General features: G+C 44.0%; 1 protein-coding gene across 6 annotated transcripts in view; it reads left to right on the top strand.

Annotated features, from left to right (window-relative positions):
* FGF13 (fibroblast growth factor 13) overlaps positions 1-21,995 on the top strand; it is a 984,800-nt gene that overhangs the window by 404,213 nt on the left and 558,592 nt on the right. The gene's annotated exons all lie outside the window — the stretch shown is intronic.

Below are 21,995 nucleotides of genomic sequence, written 5' to 3'. Positions count from 1 at the left end.
TGGGTGTCATCCAATACTCTCACAAAAAACTGTAGACTGCTTTTTCAATCATGAGCGATGGAGGCCACCTTGTTAAGGGCTCTCATGAAGCGCTCTACTTCACTGTTTGCCTGGGGCCAACTCAGGGTTACCTCACGATGTTGGGTGCCCCAGGAGTTTAGATAGTCTGCAAATTTGTGCCGGTGGAAAAGAGAACCATTGTACGTCTTCACCACCTTGAAGATGCCATGGGTAGTAATAACCTTCTCCACCTTGGTGATGACCTCTGCGGCCCACCTCCAGGTACTTTGTGTAGTCATCGATGATTACTAAGGCGTATAGCCCGTCAGGGAGGTGTCTGAAATCCATGCTTATTTTCTCCACGGATTGTCTTCGGTGATTGCTGTTGAGGGTCGGTCCGAGACTCCTGGACACTTGGCACCAGTAGCATGACTAAACAGCTTGCTCCACCATTTCGTCCATCCCTGGAAATCAAACCTTGGCCTGAAGTCTGCTTTTGTCTTGACAATCCCCTGATGTCCTCTCTAGGCCAATTGCACTGCTTAGGAAGTGCGACTCAATGGGATGACCAGCCTAGGGCCTCTCAAAAGGCAACCCCTTTCGTCTGTTGACATTCCTGCCTTACATAAATCAGGGATTCAATTACTTTCTTCACTTGAGGGGAGTGTCACACCAGGTCTCTCATGACCAGCTGCCATTCGTTGGAACGGATTGCTGCTACTGCCAGCTGCAGGCATGCAGCACTTTTCGTGGCATCTGTCAGTGACTCCAGCTCCATGGGAGGTGGGCAAGACCGTTCTGTCACTAGCCTCAGATAGGCTTCAGTGGCTGCAGCTTCTACAATCTTCTCAGATTTGGCTCTCAGAGGGTGCTGGGACAAATAGTTTGCCGGATTGGATGAACCTGGTCGATATTCGACTCTGTGGCCATAGACCTGCAATTGGAGGAGCCACTTCAGTGGAGAAGTGTGGCTCACTGATTAGAGTGGCAGACCCTGATGCAGAGGTCTAGCCCGGGACCAGGATTTAATTCCCCGCCTCGGCGGGTCTTGGGCTCAAAAATTCCACGGACCTGATAATTCTCGTCTCGGTGCCTATTCCAATCATGGAGTCCCACTCTGCAACTCTGGGCAATAGCTTGCTTAATCTCCACAACAGCCCCCACAACGCTAAGGATGCCTGGCCTCCACCTTGGGGGTGCCCAGGAGTGGACACCTCACAGGGAAAGCCAGGATGGGTTCCACAGCGGTATTCATACAAGCGCCTTGAGACCCTTGCGGGTGAGTAGTGTGCTATACAAGTATCAAATTTACATTTACTTCTCCATGCGTGGGGGTGGTTTGGAATAGGATCCTTGGAAAGGGGTATGAGTGGAGGAACAGGTGGCTATAGATATATATGTGGAAATGTCGTCATGCCCAGTGGATCGCTATGGCTTCCTACTTGATCTGAGAGTAGCGTCTATCGGCCTTGGTCTAAGAGCAACTGGCGTAGGTGACTGAGGCCCAGCTTTCATTCTGCTGTTGTTGCATTAGGACTGATCCTAACCCAAATGGGCTGTCATCCGCTGTCACATTGATGGGCTTCATGGGGTCAAAGTACAATAGGGTGGTGTCAGAGGATAGTGCCTCCTTGGTTTTCCAGAAGAAATGCTCTTGTTCCTTTCCACACTCCCAGGTCATGGTCGTTTAGGGAATTCAGAAAGTGGTCGGTCAAGTTTGTCAAATCTGTAATTAACCTGCCGCAGAAATTGACCATCGCTTGGAAACTCTGAATCTCCGAATTGTTGTTAGGTGCTCGGGCCTCCTGCATGTCGCACACCTTAACTGGATCAGGGGCGATGCCCTTGTCGGAGAAAGGGTATCAGAAGGAACTGGTTTTTCGCTTTATAAACTCACATTTCTTCATCTGTAAGGTCAGGCCAGCCTCCTTAATCCGTTGCAGTACTCCCCGTAGGTGCTGTTGCTGTTCCTTGAGTGGCTTCGCATATACCAGGATACCATCACTTATGTTAAGAACTCTAAGCATTTCCCTGATGGTATTCTGGAGTACCTCTGCCCTGATGGAGATTCAGAAGTTTAGGCATCAGTATCATCATAGACCGACATGGGTCAATAATGTAGTGATGTATCGTGAGTCGGGGAGAAGTGGCAGTTGGCGATACTCTGGCCTGAGGTCCATCGTTGAGAACCACACAGCACCGTTAAATTCCCCAATTATGTCATCTATGGTAGGAGTGTGGTGAATTCCCTCTTGCACACTGCATTTGGGAGCCGCATATCCACACAGATGTGAACCTGCCCAGATAGCTTTGTTTTTTTCGCTACCACTATCAGGGAGACCCACGGGTTGGGACCATTGACCTGAATTATTCCTTCGCATTCTAATTTCTCAAGCTCCCCCTCAATATTGTGCCTCATGTGGAAGGCAAAGCGTCAGTGCCTCAGCGCCATGGGGTGGATGGACTTATCGATGAGAAGTGTAATTACCTTGTTTTTTAGGCATCCGATGCCCTTGAAGATTTCACTGAACTCTTCTAAGATGTCTTCCTCCTGCACAGCAAAAGCAAAAGATATTAGCCTGATTGTTTCAGCTGTGGCTCAGCTCACAAGCATACCTAGTCCTTCCTAGACTACGTATATCGCAGTGCTCGCTGTCTGCTCTTGGTGAGATATTGTGTATGTGTAACACCAAATGAGAGGGGTGGGTGTATTTTTTTGGCAAATATTCAGATCTTTGCATCTCTAAGTGGGAAGCTCGGATCCATAGTGCGGTAGGTATGTGCTGGACTGAGTTTAATGGATGCCCCCATGTCAATGGTGGCCATTATGTTCTGTTTATGGACTTGGATCTGACACCTCGGGAGGTGACATCGATTGGGTGATGGCTTTCCCACTGCGAAGACGTAATGTACCGGGTGTCATCCACATCTTGTGCTGTCTCTCTGTGTGATTTAGATGACATGCAAACCTTCACAAAATGATTAACTTTCCCACAGACCAAGTACTGTTGTCCCATTGCAGGGCACTCATTCATTTGGTGTGGGGGATCTCCACAGTACCCTCATTCCTCCCTGTCTCTCTTGTGGATGCGTGGTTGTGGTCGTCCTTTGTGCCATTGATGTGCTTTGTCTTGATTGGGTGGTGAAGAGCGGCTTACATATGCGAGGCCCTTGCCTTTGCCAGTCCTTTGGACCTCACCATTGATAGGATATCGTGCAGCGGTTTTCCTGATTCTTAGAGAATTTTCTCCCTAAACTCCGCAGAGTAGCATCCTTGGATGATTTGAGCACAAATTCATTTTTCATCCTGGAGCCCGTACGTTCTTGCAAGTTCCTTCAGGCGGCTGTAGAAAGTATCTAGTGACTCAGCGGAGTCGTGACGAGCTTGCCTGAATACAAAATGCCAATATTCCCTATTTGTCATACGTTTAAAATGGACATTTAAAACATTCAGGAGGGTGACATAAGTTTTAGGGGTAGCTTCCACATGAGTTTTGTATATCCTGTGGATGTCTTTTCCTCCTAGGTGCAGTAGTAGGGCCCTCCTCCTATCTCTGGCGATGCCCGCCCTTTCAAAGTAGAATTGTAGGCAGTCTACCCAGTCCTTCCACTTTGGCGCCAAAGAGGATGGTGCGCTGTCGACAACAAAAGGTTCATTGGCAGGTATGGCTGACATGGCTGGCAGGGGGCGGCAGATTACTCTTGTGGATGAGCATTGTCACTTCTCTGTGGGATGACTAGACAGCTGCCAGACCGAGGGAGTGGGCTTGGAGAGATGGCGGTCCATTGAGCGATTCAGTGAGTGACATGGCGCTGATTATGAAGACATGTGTGCCGTCTCTTAGACATCTGTACCAATGAAAAATTGTGGCTATGGACGGGTCTGGAAAGTTCCCTGAACTGAAAGTTCTCTCGCGTTTATCTTTTGTCAAATGGCCTGGGAGAGGTGTTTGAGTCCCCTCTATGGTGTATGGATGGATGGAGTATGGGCCTCGCCTCAGGCGATTTGTTAGCAGTCCTTCCCTGCCTGACTGAGCGGGACCGATAGCGTTTGGACCATTGTGACTCATGATGATGAGCGGAACAAGGGTGATTTGGGAGCAGGGGAGGGAGGACCACGCTGTGCACCACCCCTGATGTCAGTCTCCCTTCCCCCACACGTGGTGCGCTGCCACTGCAGGAGCATGTGTGCTGGAGATGCCATTCTGCAGGCTGCAGAGTTCCCCGGCCTCACCTTCTCCTTCACTCTTGAGCATGGGCATAGCTGACTGCCTTCATCAGGATGGATGTAGACAGGGCACGCCAGGGGCAGCTCACCTAGGCCCAGATGTACAACCGTTTATTGTGGTCGCAAACAGGAGATCAGACCGTTTGCGACTGGCATGTACAAACGTTATTTTGCGAGTCATTGCGACTCTCGCTATTAGGAAGGGGCGTTGCTTCCTAACAGCTAAACTCAATGCAATGTACTATTGTTTTGCGACCGCCTGCAAAACACTCGCAGTTTTCCACCTACTTGAAGTAGGTGATACCACTAGCAAACGGGTAGGGATCCCAGGGGACCCCTTCCCCTTTGTGAGTGTGTGCGAAAATATTCCTTTTTCTTTTTTAAATGCATCTCATTTTCCTTTAAGGAACATGGGCTGCATATATTGAAAAAAAATGAAAAAACTGCTTTATTTACAAAGCAGTCACAGACATGGTGGTCTGCTGACCCCAGCAAACCACCATCCATGAGAGTGCTAGTCATTCCCAATGGGGTCGCAAATTGCGCTTGCCTCATGAATGTTAATGAGGGTGCAATTTGCGATTTCATTGGGAATCACAAACAGTGTATGAGACACTTGTACATTTCATTCTGTGAGTCGCAATTTGACAAAATTTGCGACTCACAAAATGGAACGGTCATACATCTGGCACCTGAAGTCTTCTTCCACCCTGGCTGCCATGTCTAGCGAGCGTAGCAGGTACAGAAACTGTGGCAGGGTGCACGTCCTTCTGGGATGGAATGCGGGGTGAGCGATCAGCCTTCATCATCAGTGCAAAGTTGGCGCTCTGGCCTAAAGGGCCTAGAAAGAATAACACTAACTAGCATGGTTGTGGTTAGTGAGGAATGACCTGTGACTGCCTGATGTCACTTCCCACCTTTATTTTTATACTCAATAGTACATCAAATCAGGGTAAACCACTGGTCGCAGTTGGCGGGTGTGAAAACCTCTACAACCCCCATCGGCTGGGTCAGTTGAACACTACAGGAGCAACTACCATCTCAACCATTATAGATAAAGAGTCAAAGATAGGGTACAGAGCCATGCACTATGAAGGAAGGCCTCTTTTATCACCGTACATTTTTTGCAACATACAATTTTTTAGTACAAGAAATTTTCCATGCGCTCTGGAGTGAGGTATAAATATTGGAGAAGTATGAATTGAATCAATTTAATGTAATTAAACAAGGTTTACTTGCTCTGATTACACTTTGTACTAAACAGGATTACCAGTATGCTCGCCACAAACTTCTGCATATTAGACACATTCTCAGACTCTGACTCTGACATTCCCATAATCCAAACATTATTACAGCATTAGGGCCCCTCCAAATTTTCATTTTTTAATTTCACAGTTTTAATCTCTCACTGTAGTTTGGTTCAAGTGTCTGCTAATACACGAGCAGTCTTCAACATCTGAAATTCTCACTCCAGCAGCGGTAAAGCGTATGTCTTGTTTATCAAGTCGCTCCTTGAAATGATTCATTGTCATCGTCAGATTGTCCATTTTCCCATCAATGGATGGAAGGCTCTTTTTTATTTATTAAGCAGAGCTGCAGCCTCAACGCCAGAGGGCTCAGTTGGCTTCTGTTGTTGATCATGGGAGGTTGTTGGCCCTAGTCTATTATCAAACTGTAGCCTCCTTTGTCTCTGCACCAATTTGCAGATTTGTTCCATTAAAATTCACTCTACTGGCAAGCAGGTTAGCTCTGCCTTCTACAGTATTAATCAGGTGCTTCAGGCCAAGGGTTCATCATAAATCCAATTTCCTTATGAGTCGCTATCATCACAGGTGTGGGTTCCCTTTAGCAAAACTTAAAGGTGGGCCTAATATAGCAAAGTTACCTTAACACAGATATCGACCAGGCAGTTGTACTTTGTGGCTTGGCAGTACTGGGCCACAAATGCTGTAAAATACCAGAATCATCCCTGGTACCTGGCAGTGGTCCCACCTCCCACCCCACATTGTATACTGGCCACGAGAGCCTTGAAGGCGTTGTTTTCACTAGCACCTTTACCACTAGTGTCCCAAAGTTCTAGGCTCCAAATCAACCTCCTGGTATACACACATGGAACAGTACTCATCAGCCTCAGCCAAAATGTCCAGCCATGGGGATGAAATTTCTAGCTGCCATCCACCCGATGGCGGTCACAGGTCCGACAGGTCATGCTTCACATCAATTCCCTACCTGGCGCCTGCTGCTATGGCCTATCAGTGCAGGCTGATAGAAACACAGAGCACCCACATCAACCAGGACCACCCGGGTGCCAACAACCACAAGATCCAAGGAGCTTGGTGATGCCCTGACCAGATCCCGCCAGATCCTTTGCCTACTATTACCTGCCTGGCAATGATTTAAAGGCCCGGCTGGCCTCAATTTCCCCCAATCCTGGTGCCATTTGAAGTAAGGCCCAGGCCCTCCTCCAAGAAGCTCAAGTACCATTCCCGCCTGATCAGCAGGCCCCAACAGACCATCTCATAATATATTCGGGAACATGATGTAAAATTGCTGCTTTTAAGTTTACGTCAGCAGAGTACACCAAGAGGCCATTTTCATGCACGGCAGGCTGCTCCTCAGAATGTATCACTTTTAAAACATTTTCTGACATATGTTGAATACTCTATAATAAACTGAGGTTTGCATTTTTATGTGTAGCTTTATGATTGGTACATTATCCACATTTAATCAACAGAATTGATAATTGCCCAAATTTCATACCACAATACAGTAATATTATAAAACCAATGTTGTTTTTTTTTTCTAGGTGCATGTATATTCAATGAACAGTGCATATAAGCACACTCTGTATCTTCTTTGGGAAACCTGTTGACGTGCTCTCTCATGAGCTTTAAACATATACTTTCACTCCAAAAAGCATACATGCAGCAGTAAGATTACATGTAAATATGGTAGTAATAATATAGTAAATGAAAATAAATTCTAACAACTGTTTACTTACAGTGGCACAACAAAATAATTGTGCATGCTCTCAAACTCTGGCTGTTCAATTATACTGTCTGTACCAACTTTACACCATGAATGATGTCAAGCGATGACAATTCTTCCTGTCTCTGTTTACAGTTTATCATTCCCAGACTGGCTCATTTTTTGTGAGTTTAACTCACTGTAAAAACAATTCTTGACACCATTCCAGTCATTTGAGCAACAGAGTTCCTAGCACTTGCAAAAGGTGAACAGATAGACAACGTGAGACATTGGGTTACTGATTGACTGAGGTGTGAGACCTGGTCAAACAGCATCCACAATCCTTGTCAGGGTAAGTTTTAGAAATTGGGTTTCTGGTTGGCAGAGGTATGCACCCTGTCCTTGCAGGAACCATAATCCTAGTCGGGGTAGCTCCCAAACACACGATAAATTAACCTGTGCTCAGCTCACCCTCTGGTAGCTAGGCACAGAGCAGTCTTGATATTTGTGCAAAATAACAATAAAGGAGTTATTCCGAAATAGAAAAACAAGCCAAATATACGGATGAAAGTAAGAAAGAAAACCTTCTTCTAAAAGAACCCTCACTCACCAACCTAGTTGGTGACATGCTTCATCATAGGGTTCCCACCCGAGCAGCTGAATGCCACTCATGTGTTCTTCGACGCCTGATTACAGCGAAAAAGTGAGTGTTGGTGAAAAGCAGGAAGTGAATAAAATTGTCTTTACTGTTCCCTACATTTTATAATAGAATAGTAAGGCAAGATTAAAAACAGCAGGGGATGTCATATGACGTTAAATTGGCTCGTGACATCCAAACAGTGTATATAGTGAAGTGAACCGCAGTCGGCCCACCACTGTAAAGTCCATTCCCTGTAAGGTGATGGACCACCACAACAGTTTAGGATTCGAACCCCTCATTTGCATTAACCATCTGAGAGGTCTGTGGTTTGTCTAAACCTGAAAGTGAGTACCAAACAGACATGGCCTTAGCTTCTTCAGCGCCCAGACACCTCCTACTGTTGAAAGTTACAGATTGATCTAGCCCCTCTTCATTTAGCTGTGGGAGCACGGCCCCTAAGCCATGCTCTGAAGTGTCTGTCTGCACAATGAATTCTTGGGAGAAGTAAAGGGCCATGAGCACATAGCTTCCCTCAGGTTGTCAAAAGCATTCCAATACACCTCTATCCAGATAACCTGATGTGGCTGCTACTTGAAAGTCAGCCCTGTCAAGGGGGCAACAATTGTGCCATATCCCTTAAAGAATCTTGTGTAATAGCCAGTAAGGCTTATGAAGGCTTTCACTTCTGTCCGGGTCTTGGGTGGGTCCCAAGCCAGAATGGTTTCAATCTTGACTTGGCGGGGCTGCACTTTGCCACCTCCTACTTGGTAACCCAAGTAGACCACTGAACCCTGCCCTATCTGGCTCTTACTGGCCTTGACAGTCAGGCCAGCACTCTGAAGAGCCTGAAGTACTTCCTGGAGGTGGCATAGGTTGTCGTCCCAGCTACACCTGAAGACCGCAATGTCATCTAGGTAGGCCGCACTGAAGTTCTATAACTCAGCCAGGCCCTGGTGGCCAACCTCTAGAAGGTGGCAACAGCATTTTGCAACCTGAAGGGCGTGACCTGGAACTGAAGTGACCTTCTGGGGTGGAGAACGTAGACCTCTCCTTAGCTGCCTCACTCAGTGCAATCTACCAGTACCCAGACGTTAGGTCAAACGTGTTGGGGAACTTTGCAGGTCCAAGCCAATCTATTAGGATGAGATGCGCATCAGTCTTCTTCCCCGCATTGAGCACACAGTAGTCCACACAGGACCGCAGTTCAAGTGTGACACCTGGCGAGGCACCCTTGGGGACCAGCACCACTGTCCTGGACCAAGGGCTGTTGGATGGCTCAATAACCCTGAGCATAGAATTTTAGAGCCCTCCTCTTTGAGTCTGGCTCTCACCTTTTCAGATAACCTGTACATTTTGTTATTCACAGGCATGCTGTTCCCAGTATCCACATTATGTGTACACCATGTCATGATCCCTTGGGTAAATGAGAATAGAGATGTCTCTCTCTGTTGATCTGGGATCATTGTAAGGGAGAGGCTGACACATTCCACTGACCCATACTGCTCCTTGGAAGAAAGAAGGTTGGGGAGACGTTCACTATCCTCTTCCATCCCATCATCAATAACCAAGAACATGGTAAGCTTCTACCTCTTAAAGTGGGGCTTGAGGCGATTGACATGAAGAACCTTTAAAGGGTTCCTAGGAGCCTTGAGGTCCACCAAGTAGGTGACATCGCTCGTTCATACCTTCACCTTATAAGGCCCAGAACAGTGGTCTTGCAGGACAGTGTATGTTCTGCCAGTCACAAAAGGAAAATAAACTGCACAGAGTAACAATTGAAATTTTTTTCTAATGTTTTCAGATTCTCGGACATAGAAATTTTTAAATTTTATTTTTACCAGTGGTCGAAAAATGTTTTTTAGAAAATGAGTCAGTCAATTCCTTAGGAGGGCGAAGCGAGAAAATAAACAGAAAACATTTAAGTGTAACTGTGACATAAATTAGCATAAGGAAAAAACATTTTACTGTTATGATGCGCCCATTTAGCATAAACTGCTCCAGTAACACTAGCTGTAATCTGCATTCCATAGTGATTGATATTTCCCATTCTGCCTGGTTCTTCACAGTAAGAATTGTGCCACCTGGTGTATGGTAGTTATAATCTATAGTCAGAAAAGGAAGATCCATATCTCAGTGAAACTATAACAATGATGAATCTCAGGATTGGTAGTCCATCTTTGTATGAAAATTATCAGTAGAAATAGTAAGAAAAATTAATAAGGAACGTTAATAAAATGTGCCATCTGATTTAAACAGATAACAGGATTATTATTATTATTTGTTTTTTAGATTTTGTGTATTGTAGTTATGGACATCTATCAATTTGTGTTGCCATTTTCGGAACAATACAATATGGACTTAGTGAACAATGTCCAGTAGAACATATGTTTTGTATCATCCAGGAGGGTAGGATGTGTGGCCTATTGGTCCTGCACAATTACAAGTAACAGATACTTTATGCCCCAATATTCAGCATTAGCTTTTGTTCACATCACAACTCATCTTTTAAAGTTAAAACGTTTATGACACCTATATGGAAGAATGTTTGCCTCGTGTATGGTAGTTACTATGTGTACTCAAATGCTCCTTGTTTAAGGGATAGTTCATCAATGCAAAGTCTCAGAGTAGGAAGTCCATCTCTCTATTTCTAATCAATATCTGTGGAAATAATAAGATAATAAGGAACGTTAAAAAGTAACATTAGAAGCATTTTCACCCGGTTTAAACCAGGATTATTTTAAAATACAATAAGATATTGAGCATTGCAATTATGGGCATCTATCCGTTTTAATTGCCTTTTGGGAACAATACAATATGGATTTAGTAAACCATGCATATTAAAACATATGCTTACATGTAATTCAGCAGGAGAATTGTATTTGTGGCCCCTTTGGTCCTACTCAGCTGCAAGCAACAGATGCGTTATGCCACTGGCTTGCAACACTATTTTTTCTTCACCTCAAAACTTTCAAAGTTAAAACTCCTATGGAACAAAAGAGCCATAATAAGGCTTGCATCAGTTATACACTAACTTATTATATTCTGAAACAAAACTCATGCGTATTAGGACATTAATGAGATTTTTAGAAATGTCCACCTTAAACATGGATGTAAGCTAGATATATGTGTGAGATGTTTAATATTTTAAAAGACCCTATATCTTCCCTTGAATCAGCCCATATCTCTTGAAGAGAAAGATACAGATATTAAACTTCCATAACATATACATAGCCAAAACAGTGAGGATTATTACAAGGGCATAGTATTATTATTATTATAACAGTTATAGTTTTGCTGTGCTTCTTCCTGCAAGTGGAGTAGTTTGAGTTATTTTTATTATTGCATTCCATTGCTATCCATAGTTGATAATTAATTCCATCAACAAATAGTTTTTAAACTAAATGTAGTCAGATTGCATAACTTGCTTCAGCCTTGTCAACTGGCTACCTGAGAAGGGTGCTCTTTCTGTCTACAGTTAAGTATTATTAGAAGGTGAGCAAGTGGCATGCTGAAAAACATCAGATTTATTAAGGAGGAATTCTTCCTCAAAAACCATCAGCAGCGACCCTACAATGCAATCGTAGGTTCGTGTACAGCTACAGTTTCAGAGATCCCATTAATACTATCAGATATTGTTTGCCAATAGCAATTAAATTTAGAGCATTACCAGAGAACAACTGCAATCACGTTATGACATAGATTTAAATAATTGTTTGAACATGTATTTTATCTTCTCTGGAGTGCTGTACAGCTGATACATTAAGTATTTTACTTGCTTGAAGTTAGCATTTATTTGGAGCTAATGCAAATTTATGATTAGGTCCCTTTTTCTATTTCTGTATATTCATATCCTGGAACATTTGACCTCTTAAGATTGATTTATTTTGACTTCAATCATATCAAGGCAGTAGACCTCAATCTGTCCGCTGAAAAACAGAGGTGTATATCGATCCTTGATCCTCCTTCTACCATCACAATAAACACTCCTCCAAAGTGTAAATATTATCTCATACATTGTCAATCCCACATTTTTCTTGCAGGGCAAGACACAGTGACATACACTTTGTTTTCAGGAATGTGACCTCTATTATGCCTTCAAATCCCACATTGCACCTCTATAGTATGGGTGCAATGTAGGAAATTGGAGTCCCACATGCAACTCGCCAAGCTACCCAGTATGCTGAAACAGCCTCATTCGCCAGCCATATTCTTGACAGGTATACAATGTTAAAAATTACTTTAAAAAAAAAAAAATGAAGTGGTCTTTGCTTTTCTTCATATACTCAAGCAATATGTTTTTTTTGTCATTTCTAACAATAAGACTGGCTCAAACTGAGCGTTTACACCTTAAATACCCACACATTGTTTTGTTTGTGAGATAGCCGCAAAGTAATTGTGAAAAAGCGGTTTATTAGTAGGGGTGGATTGGTGTCCACCACAGGTAATAAACTCACTATCTTATTAGGTCCAGTCAAAGGTTTCAGTAATTTAAACCTGAGCTCAACCCCATGTAGGTATGTGACAAGCAGAGAGACTTAACTTTGTGAAAATGTATGAAGCATATAGAAGCACAGAAACAGTTAAAAAGTTTAAAGCGCTACACAATTAAAATCCCACTCCAATTTATGAAAAGAGAAAAACATAATAAACAAAATGACACCAAAACCATAAACATCCAATAAGGAGAACACATATAGCATTTTTTATATTTAAGTGAAATTAGCACCAAAGAGTGCATAGTGCAAATGGTAGTCAATAGTTACAGTAGACCAGGAACTAGGCATATTTAAAGGCCAACTAAGATGGCGCTCTAGTCAGATGCACAAAGTAGATTGGCCCTGCTAGTGCCTGGAAGTAGAGAAGTGCAAAAAAGTTTCCAAGTCCCAATCGAAAAGGGTACTTTATCATTTTTCTGCGGAAGAACTCTTCTTAATGCAGGACAAACCTGAAATTCAACCCAACATCATAGAAACGTCAGCTTATACTTTTGTCTGCTTGGCCACTTGAAACTCGGAACCAAGAGTGTTGAAAAGAATCCCAACACACATGTTAACAGCTGCTACCAGGATGTAGTGCATTATTAACTTATGCATATATAAATACGACATCATTATTGAAACATTTATGCTTACTAAATGTATGTTATATTCAATGATCAATATGTGTTAAGAACAGTGCTTAATTTATAGACAGATTGCGCCACCATGTGGTGGACTGTCATTAGTGCCGGTGCTGAGAATTAAGTGGTGGTGGTGAGCACTGGAAACCACTGGCTCAAATTTGGCACTGGTTAAGAACACGATTGGTATTTATGTTCCCTCTCAGTTTCATTCACATTAATATCAGAAGTTCACTCCTACTAAACCAAATGGCAAGCAAACAAAAATATTTTATGGACTAGTTACGCAAAGTGATCAAAACAATCATATACAATCTGTTAAAGGCTCTGATATTTATAAACCGCCTCCTTATACATCACCAGACAGAAACATTTTAGTGTAAAAACCCACAAATAGTAGTGCTTATTTAAGGAATAGGAGACTAGCTTACCCCTAGTCTATGCTTCCTTCAGCTGCCCTACTTAAGTAAAGCAGTCACCACCATATAAAATACATTTTAAACGTGTGGTTACGCCAAATACTTTCTGCAGACCAGACCACCCTGAGCTTTCAAAGGCACACCTGTGGGTCATGTTTTTGTATCCCCTGGTCAGAAATATATGTATGGGTCTGACGTGCACTTTGGACCAATAGCGAGGCATGTACACCTCACATCTCCTTTCAATGATTGATGCTGTGCTGCCCAGGCTCACAGACAAAGGTGGAAGCCAAGGCCAACTTCTTTGTGTGGCACAAGTGGCTTCAGGCAGGAATTGCTAGCATTCGGAGAGACAGAGCAACCACCTACTTCCCTCCATCAACATGGAGTTAAGTCCACTTCTGTATAATCACCTGGGGGAGGAGTGACTGCCAGCTGCTCGATTCATGAACAAGTTGTTCCCATTTAGCATCCCCCTTTCTTCATGTGCTGGGTTCAGAAAATCCCACCTCTAACAGGTGCAATGGTTGACCTGGTGGCTCATTTCAAGTAAATGATCTCTGTCAGCATCTGAATGTGACCTGGATCTCACACTAAGACTGTCTTAGTCTATCATCCTTCTGAAATCACAGAGTACCTGTTAGAAATGGGGTCTCTGGTTGGCAGTGGATTGCACCCTGTCCAAGTAGGGACCCTCACTCTGGTCAGGGTAAGTAAGTTACACACCTTAGATAATCCCTGTCCAACTCCTTGGGAGCTTGACACAGAGCAGTCAGGCTTATCCCAGAGGCAATGTGTAAAGTATCTGTATACACACACACACACACACACACACACATGCATGCACACACACATGCACACAAACACACACACACAATAACACAGTGAAAACACTATAAAAGGACTACAAACCAGTTTAGAAAAATAGCCAATATGTATCTGAATGAAACAAGACCAAAATGGCAAAAATCCAACAACCGCAAGATATGAATTCCCAAAGTACCATAGATGCGTCAAAAATCAAAGTCCATGTGAGGTGCAGGGGAGGTGAGGAGCCGAAAGAGCAGGCAATGCATTGATTTCTTACTACTACAGTAGAGTTGGTGCATTGGTTCTTTACTTTTAGGCAGGAGAGGTAATCTGTTGGTTCCTTACTGCTGCAGGGGAGGTGACTCGTCATTTTTGGGCATGCTGCCTTTGTTCCCTACTGCAGTGCGGTGTCAAAGAAATTGGTGCCCAAGGACGATACGCTCAAAATCAAGGCACGCTATGTTGATTCCACAGCGTTGAAGCAGGCGAGGTGTCAGAGTCTGGGTGATGTGTCATGGACATCGGTGATGCAGTGCTCAAGACTCACACAGTGACAGTTCTTTATACCTGCTGCGATGAAAAGCTAGAGCCTGCATTGTAAATCGCGCTGCATCAAGCAGGAACCATGCTCCTGTTCAGGCAGCAGGAATGTGCCAAGTTTTGGCATTGCTGCTCCGATTCCGAAGAATGCTTGGAGTTGTTACGTGCATTTTCTTCTTCGTATCACCGGAACTCACTTCCAAGGGCCCAGGAACTGGATTTGGCACCACTTGGAAAGACAGGACTCTATGGAGAAGAGCCCAGGTGCTCATAGGTGAAGTCTTTGATGCCCATGAGACTTCTCAACAGGAGGCAAGCTCAACTCAAGCCTTTGGAGAACCTTGGATGCAGGATGTAGAAAGCAAAGTGCAGTCCTTTCACTTCCAGGACAGAAGCAGCAATAGCAGGCCAGAACAGCAAAGCAAACAGCAATCTAGCTCTTCTTCTTGGCAGAATGTGGTGTCCGAGGTCCAGTACTTACACCCAATTCAGTCTTTGAAGTAGGCACATTTCAAAGTAAAGTCATTGTAGTGCACAAGTGCCTGCCTTTCTTTGCCCTGACCCCCTTCAAGCTACAGGGGGTGGAGAATTGTTTTGCGAAGACAGGCACAGCCCTATTCAGGTGTCAGTGTCAATTCCTCCCACCAGTCTAGCTCAGGAAGGCCCATCAGCCTGGTAATGGGCCATCAGGATGTGGAGGGCACACTTCAGCTCACTTTGTGTGACTGTCTAGAGTGAATGCACAACCAGCCCAACTGTCATCCTGAGCCAGATGTGTATACCGAGACAGGGAAAGGCACAGAATTATTAAAATAAGAAAATGCTATTTTTCTAAAAGTGTCATTTTCAAACCTGCTATTTAAAAACAAACTTCACTAAAAGATGTATTTTTAACTGCTAGTCCAGAGACACCAAACTCCAATTTTCTATCAGCTCCCAATTGGAAGATACACTTGTAAGATGTTAAAAGGCAGCTTCAGTTCTAACCTATGGGAGAAATAGGCCTTGTTGTTTTGAAAAGGGAAATTATCAGTATTTCACTACCAGGATATGTAAAACACAACAGTACATGTCTTACCTTTTAAATACACTGCATGCATACGATGGGACTCCTTTGGGCACACCTCATGGGGGCCTTAAATGTAATAAAAGGGAATGTTTGGGCTTGGCAAGTAGGGGCACTTGCCATGTCCAAATGGCAGTTTAAAACTGCACAGAGACACTGCAACTGCAGGCCTGAAACATGTTTGCAGGACTACTCATGTGGGTGCAAAATCAGTGTTGCAGACCCACTACTAGTATTTGATTTACAGGCCCTCGGCACACCTTACTAGTAAATCAAATAAGCCAATCATGGAGAAACCATTCACCATTACATTTTAGGGAGAGAACATATGCACTTCAGCACTGGTTAGCAGCGGTAAAGCGCCCAGAGTCCTAAACCCAACATAAAGAAGGTAATAAAATTATGAATAAGGCAAAATGTTTGAGGATAACCCTGAAAAAGGGCCAGGTCCAAATTGGTACAAAGTGGAAAAGCCTGTTGTAGCACAAACCAACAGAAGTGAAAATGGTATTGTGCATTAAAAAGAACAGGGTTTAAGAGTTTATGCAGGGACACATGTTATAGCTTTTCCTGCATCTGATGGTGACACCCCGGAATGATTAAATGACTCTATCCACATTATACAATACACACCTAATGGTCCAAAGAATTCTGATTGAATCGGGGACACGTGCTGTATTTATTTCACCGCACACACCAGAAAATAGAGGATTAGCAATAAGAGCACGTTGTTCACTTAACTTTAAGTGGTTCATCCATTCTGTCTTGTACGGATTGTCCTGAATAATAATTCTGCTGTCTGATGGAAAGAGTTGTAAACAGAATGTGCATTGCGCATAATACATTTGGGACATGTTGTTGCGTTTTGACAAAGAAAGTATAATGACAGAATATTTTAAAGATCTCCCTTTGGGTAGTTGCAGTCATAATCCATATAATTAGGCGATTGGGCATTCTGCCACATTTCAGTTTTTCTACATTTTTTGAGCATTCGAACTTCCTGGAGGCACACATAACCTTCATATATAGCGCATTGTACTTCACAATCAGTGTAAAGTCTTGATTACTAACACAGCTGTGCCATAACAGCTGGTAACCGGCAAGCTATAAAAATAGCAATTATAAAAATGTAGAGATTAAATCAGAAATAGTTTTTCTGCTTCTTCAGAACATTGAGTAAATTACAAAAATTCGATACAACTTCTGATGCGAAATATAAACACTTCTTTGCAAGCCAATATGTCTGTTTCCTTTTCTTTTTTTTCTCTTTTTTAAATGAACGGGCTTCTTTAAGGATTTTATATGCGTGTGGGTTTGTGTGTGTGAATGTAAGAATAAGTGAACGTGTTTTTCGATGGATGAGTGATTGCATGGATGAATGAAAGGTAAGATGACTGATTGTATTGTATTGTAATTGCATTTATATAGCGCTTACTACCCGTGACGAGGTGTTGACGCGCTTTTTCGGCGAGTAGCACGCTACTCCAGAACCCATAAAGGATTAGTGGTGAATTAGTATAGTGAAATATGAAAGTAATTTGAGTGGTGGATATTAGTCAGATTGAGAAGGATAGCGGAGGGATAGAAGAGGGAACAAGGTTTGCAAATATATAGCACTTGTTGCCCTGATGGGGTGTTAGATGAGTCGGATAATGGTCACAGTCATCGTAACTGGCCATGGGCTGGTGAATGATTTCTTTGATTGATGAATGAATAGGTGAGAGACTAGATGCACAATTGAATACATGGTTTACTGGGTATGTAGAATAATGAATAGGGAAGCAGCTGAGTGAATGAATTTATGAAAATGTGAGAAGCTAGTAGGATAAATGGTGGGTGAGTGTACTGATGAGCGAGCACAGCTGGTGGAAAGCCCAGTACTCTGTCTCGTGCGAGACAATGACCTGCAGGTGGCTGTGATTATCTGTGAACTCAGTCATAATCTTAGACATTCACCCATCAATATGCGTATTCGTTTGTCAATTGTTCATCCATCCATGCACTCTCTCACCCATTCATGCAGTCATCTATTCATTCAGGCGAACTTGTGTTCATTCACAAGTTCATCTATCCACACCCTCATTTACACGACCATCCACCCAATCACTCACCCACTGATCTAGTCATTGTCCCACACTTAGACTCATTCTTGCACTGGGCCACTCACAGATCCACACAAGCACACTCAAATGAGCCATTGAAGAACTTTAATTCCTTTAAACCGTTTACGTGTGAGTCCTGCTCTTTATCCCAAATATTCTCCTATTAAACTTTGTCCCTCACAAAGTTAGTGAGTACCTGCACTTCTTTGTGTGAGCAAGCGCTGACTATTGAGTCTTCAAATCATATCACCTCTGTCTCAGCATAGAAGTTGAGGAAGTAGGTAGCCTGTGTGAGTGAGAATGTGGACAAAGATGAAGTACATTCCTCGGGGTTGGACAGAGATGAAAGAAGTACTGTGAGAAAGGAGGTGGGAGATAGTCTTAGCTCTGTAGGAACTGTCAGTTGGCTGAGTGTGACAGCTGAGCAAAGGATGTCTGCCAGTGATTTCTGGCTTTGCTGATCACCGCCACGCGGACTTGCTTTCTGAATGCAGTGTTGTGGAATGGGAGTTGCAGAGAAACTGTGCCCCAGTGGTAGAACACTGCCTTTTGTTTCAATGCAGAGACTCTGTAAACTTAACAGCTTGTCCTCCAGTGTTTATAGAAGGGGAAGCTGGCATGGCAATGGCAGATGATCTACGTTAACCTGTAAAAGGTGGTACACTGCATTATAATTCCTGTGCATAGTGGCATCCAACTCCCTGCACAATTGTGGCTTACAACAGATTTTTGGCTAAGGATCTTTTCCTTCCATTTCTACTCTAACACTATGAACCAGACTCATGCAATTCACTGGCATTTGAACACCTTCCAGCATTGCTCTAATTAGGTCAGTGGAGCCAGGGACTCCACATGAGAACACTTCTTAAAGGAAATAAGTGTGATCACGTCCATTCACCAGAATTGTGCAAGTAGTATTCCAGGGTCATCTCTTTCGTTCGTTCTTTGGTCAGTTCTAGTGTGTCCCTTTGAAACCTGGCCTGATTGTTGCTGATGTGGTCATTGGTTAGTGTGAGGTCTCCAGCCACAAAGATCAATACCATTAAGCCCCAAAGCTGACTCTGTCACACACTACCCCCAGTCACTTTGTAAAACCATTTACATATGTACATTTAGTATATTTAGAGATGTGAGCGTTTTAGGACAAATGTAGGTTATAATCCTGGTATTAATAATATTTGCCAGAATCCAGACAGAAAATTAATGCGCTCCTCGCAGGCCTGAAACCGAATTGATGGTCATGTAGGATGTAGTTAAGTTCCATAGGATCTTGAAACTTCCTCCCAATCATCCATTCCTTGCTGTGAAAGGTTCATTTACAGATATAGAAATCTCCTGGTTGGACATCACTTTATTCGTTTTATTGTGCCAGGACATACTCCTTTGATACGAAAAGTGTAAATTACGGGCTTTTAGGGAGATGTGAATGTGATCAGGAATTGCTTCAAGTAACCAGATAAACATAGCTTTTACAGTACGTTGAAAGCCTTTGCCATTAAGGCTAGACCCACCATGGTGTACTTCATCATTGAAGGAAACAAGGTGGTTGCTGGTTGAAGTAGTAGGGTAAGAGAGGTTTTGTGTTGATGGAAATTGACTCATGGAGGTCTGTGATTATGGACTTAAAGAACATCAAAAGTTCCTTTCTGTGTTGAGGTACACACCGATCATTTTTCAAGGCACCTAGTTTAGCAAGCTCATCTTGGTGTTGCTGAACTTATTGTTTGGTTTTGCCTTTGCTAATGCATTTTGTGAAGTACAACTTTGGTCACAGTTTACAGTTTCACGAAACCCCTTGCCGTATAACACTGTAGCATTTGATATCCCCATCTGTCACACCTCTCTGCCATCGAAGCAAAACCAAAGGGGATGATGGACGGAGTGTTGAACATTGCAAGCACTCACCCCCAGTCAACTGATCTGGGTTTAATCCATCATCATTCTTTAGCTCACTCCGCCACCCCAGTTCAGACATGGCCATATGCAAATCAGTCTGACCCTGTGCCTCATGGGAACAGTCCAGCCCGAGCTGCCAAGCCATGTCTTCCCTGGACCGGAAACAAGCATCCTGGGACCGGTTTCGGGTTCATAACCCTCATCAGCTTTAATCTAGTGGCAAAGTGAGCAAGGGACCCACATCTGGGCATACCCTGCCAACTTGGGGCGAACAAAGCAAAACCAAAGGGGATGTCTTCAGCATTCATGCTTGCAGCTGTGTTGCTAAAGCTTACACAGTTTCCCACTATACTACCTGAAGGGGACTTTAGTGTCTGACCTTAAAATTCTCTTTTTGATCAGAGAAAGTTCTTCCAATAAAACACTTATTTTGTGTTTCAGGTTTCTGAATCCTTGAGATCAAAGGCATTTGATGTTTTTGTTGTTAGTGCTCTAGGTTACATCGATTTCCCCAGCGCTTGTATTTTTAGATGTCTTACTAGGATGTATTGTGATGGTCAGGTTTTGTGAGGAACAGGGTGGTATTGCAAACTTGGGATGTAGAGAGGAATAGGAGAGTAGTGTGAAGTGGATTGTACTTCAACTAATAGATTCGCGCTTTCTGATGCTGTGAGGGGCACAACGCTGATTGTGTGGCATCTCTGTATGTTTGCCATGCATTCGTTGGGAATGCTGTGCCTTAGAGAAGCCCATTGCCTGCTTATTGTCATGGGAGTTTGCTGCTTGGGTAGATCCACGTACTGAAGTCACTGATGATTATGCTCTATTTGTTTGGGGTTTGCAATTGGAGAGCCAGTTACACAATGTGGTCCAAGAATGAAGGACTGTATCCGGTAAAGCAAGAGATTACCAATATATTAAAACATACTGAGTGACCAGCAGCCATCCAAACATCTGAAAGATGGGCAAAGTGTGAAATCGCCATGCCTGAGAGCTGTGTGGAGCAGTATAACCTGGAGCTACTCCACGGCCTGAGAGCTGTGTGGAGCAGTATAACCTGGAGCTACTCCACTGCCTGAGAGCTGTGTGGAGCAGTATAACCTGGAGCTACTCCACGGCCTGAGAGCTGCGTGGAGCAGTATAACCTGGAGCTACTCCATGGCCTGAGAGCTGCGTGGAGCAGTATCACCTGGAGCTACTCCACGGCCTGAGAGCTGCGTGGAGCAGTATAACCTGGAGCTACTCCACGGCCTGAGAGCTGCGTGGAGCAGTATAACCTGGAGCTACCCCACGGCCTGAGAGCTGTGTGGAGCAGTATAACCTGGAGCTACTCCACAGCCTGAGAGCTGTGTGGAGCAGTATGACCTGGAGCTACTCCACGGCCTGAGAGCTGCGTGGAGCAGTATAACCTGGAGCTACTCCACTGTCTGAGAGCTGCGTGGAGCAGTATAACCTGGAGCTACTCCACTGCCTGAGAGCTGCGTGGAGCAGTATAACCTGGAGCTACTCCACGGCCTGAGAGCTTTGTGGAGCAGTATAACCTGGAGCTACTCCACGGCCTGAGAGATGTGTGGAGCAGTATAACCTGGAGCTACTCCGCGGCCTGAGAGCTGTGTGGAGCAGTATAACCTGGAGCTACTCCACTGCCTGAGAGCTGTGTGGAGCAGTATGACCTGGAGCTACTCCACGGCCTGAGAGCTGTGTGGAGCAGTATGACCTGGAGCTACTCCACCTCCACTCATTGACATCCTGGCCCTGTCGACCATGAAGAAGCGAGTAACCGGAAGAAGGTTTTCAAGCATAATTTTTGAACTATCCCTGGATCATGCTCTCATTAACTCACATGCTTTGAGTGTTAAAATGTGATTTTGGGCTCACGAGCGGTGAAGACAACCATTTCTATGAGGGTGCTGAGGTTCACTAGATGGTAGAGCTTGTGTGGACCGCATGGGATAAGTAGACCTGAGAAACCATTGCATGTGATTACATATACCTGCTTTAGCAGCAAGATGTGATGTAGGGGTGCTGAGACGGGAGCTCTCGGGCCAGGCACTGGAGGTTCTGTAGGTGGTGCTGTGGTGCAGGGGTAGGAGATGGTAGCCTAGTGCAGTTGTACCTCGAGCTTTGATGAGCTTTGACCCTAGAGCCAAGAGATGACCAATCTGCCAAAGTGGAAATGCTCTGCATGTGTACTGGAGCAAGCAAGGT

This window comes from Triturus cristatus, chromosome 5_2 (assembly GCF_964204655.1).
Source record: "Triturus cristatus chromosome 5_2, aTriCri1.1, whole genome shotgun sequence".
NCBI classification, from domain to species: domain Eukaryota; kingdom Metazoa; phylum Chordata; class Amphibia; order Caudata; family Salamandridae; genus Triturus; species Triturus cristatus.
Note: the sequence above shows the minus strand (reverse complement) of the source record. Positions and strands in the feature narration are given on the sequence as shown.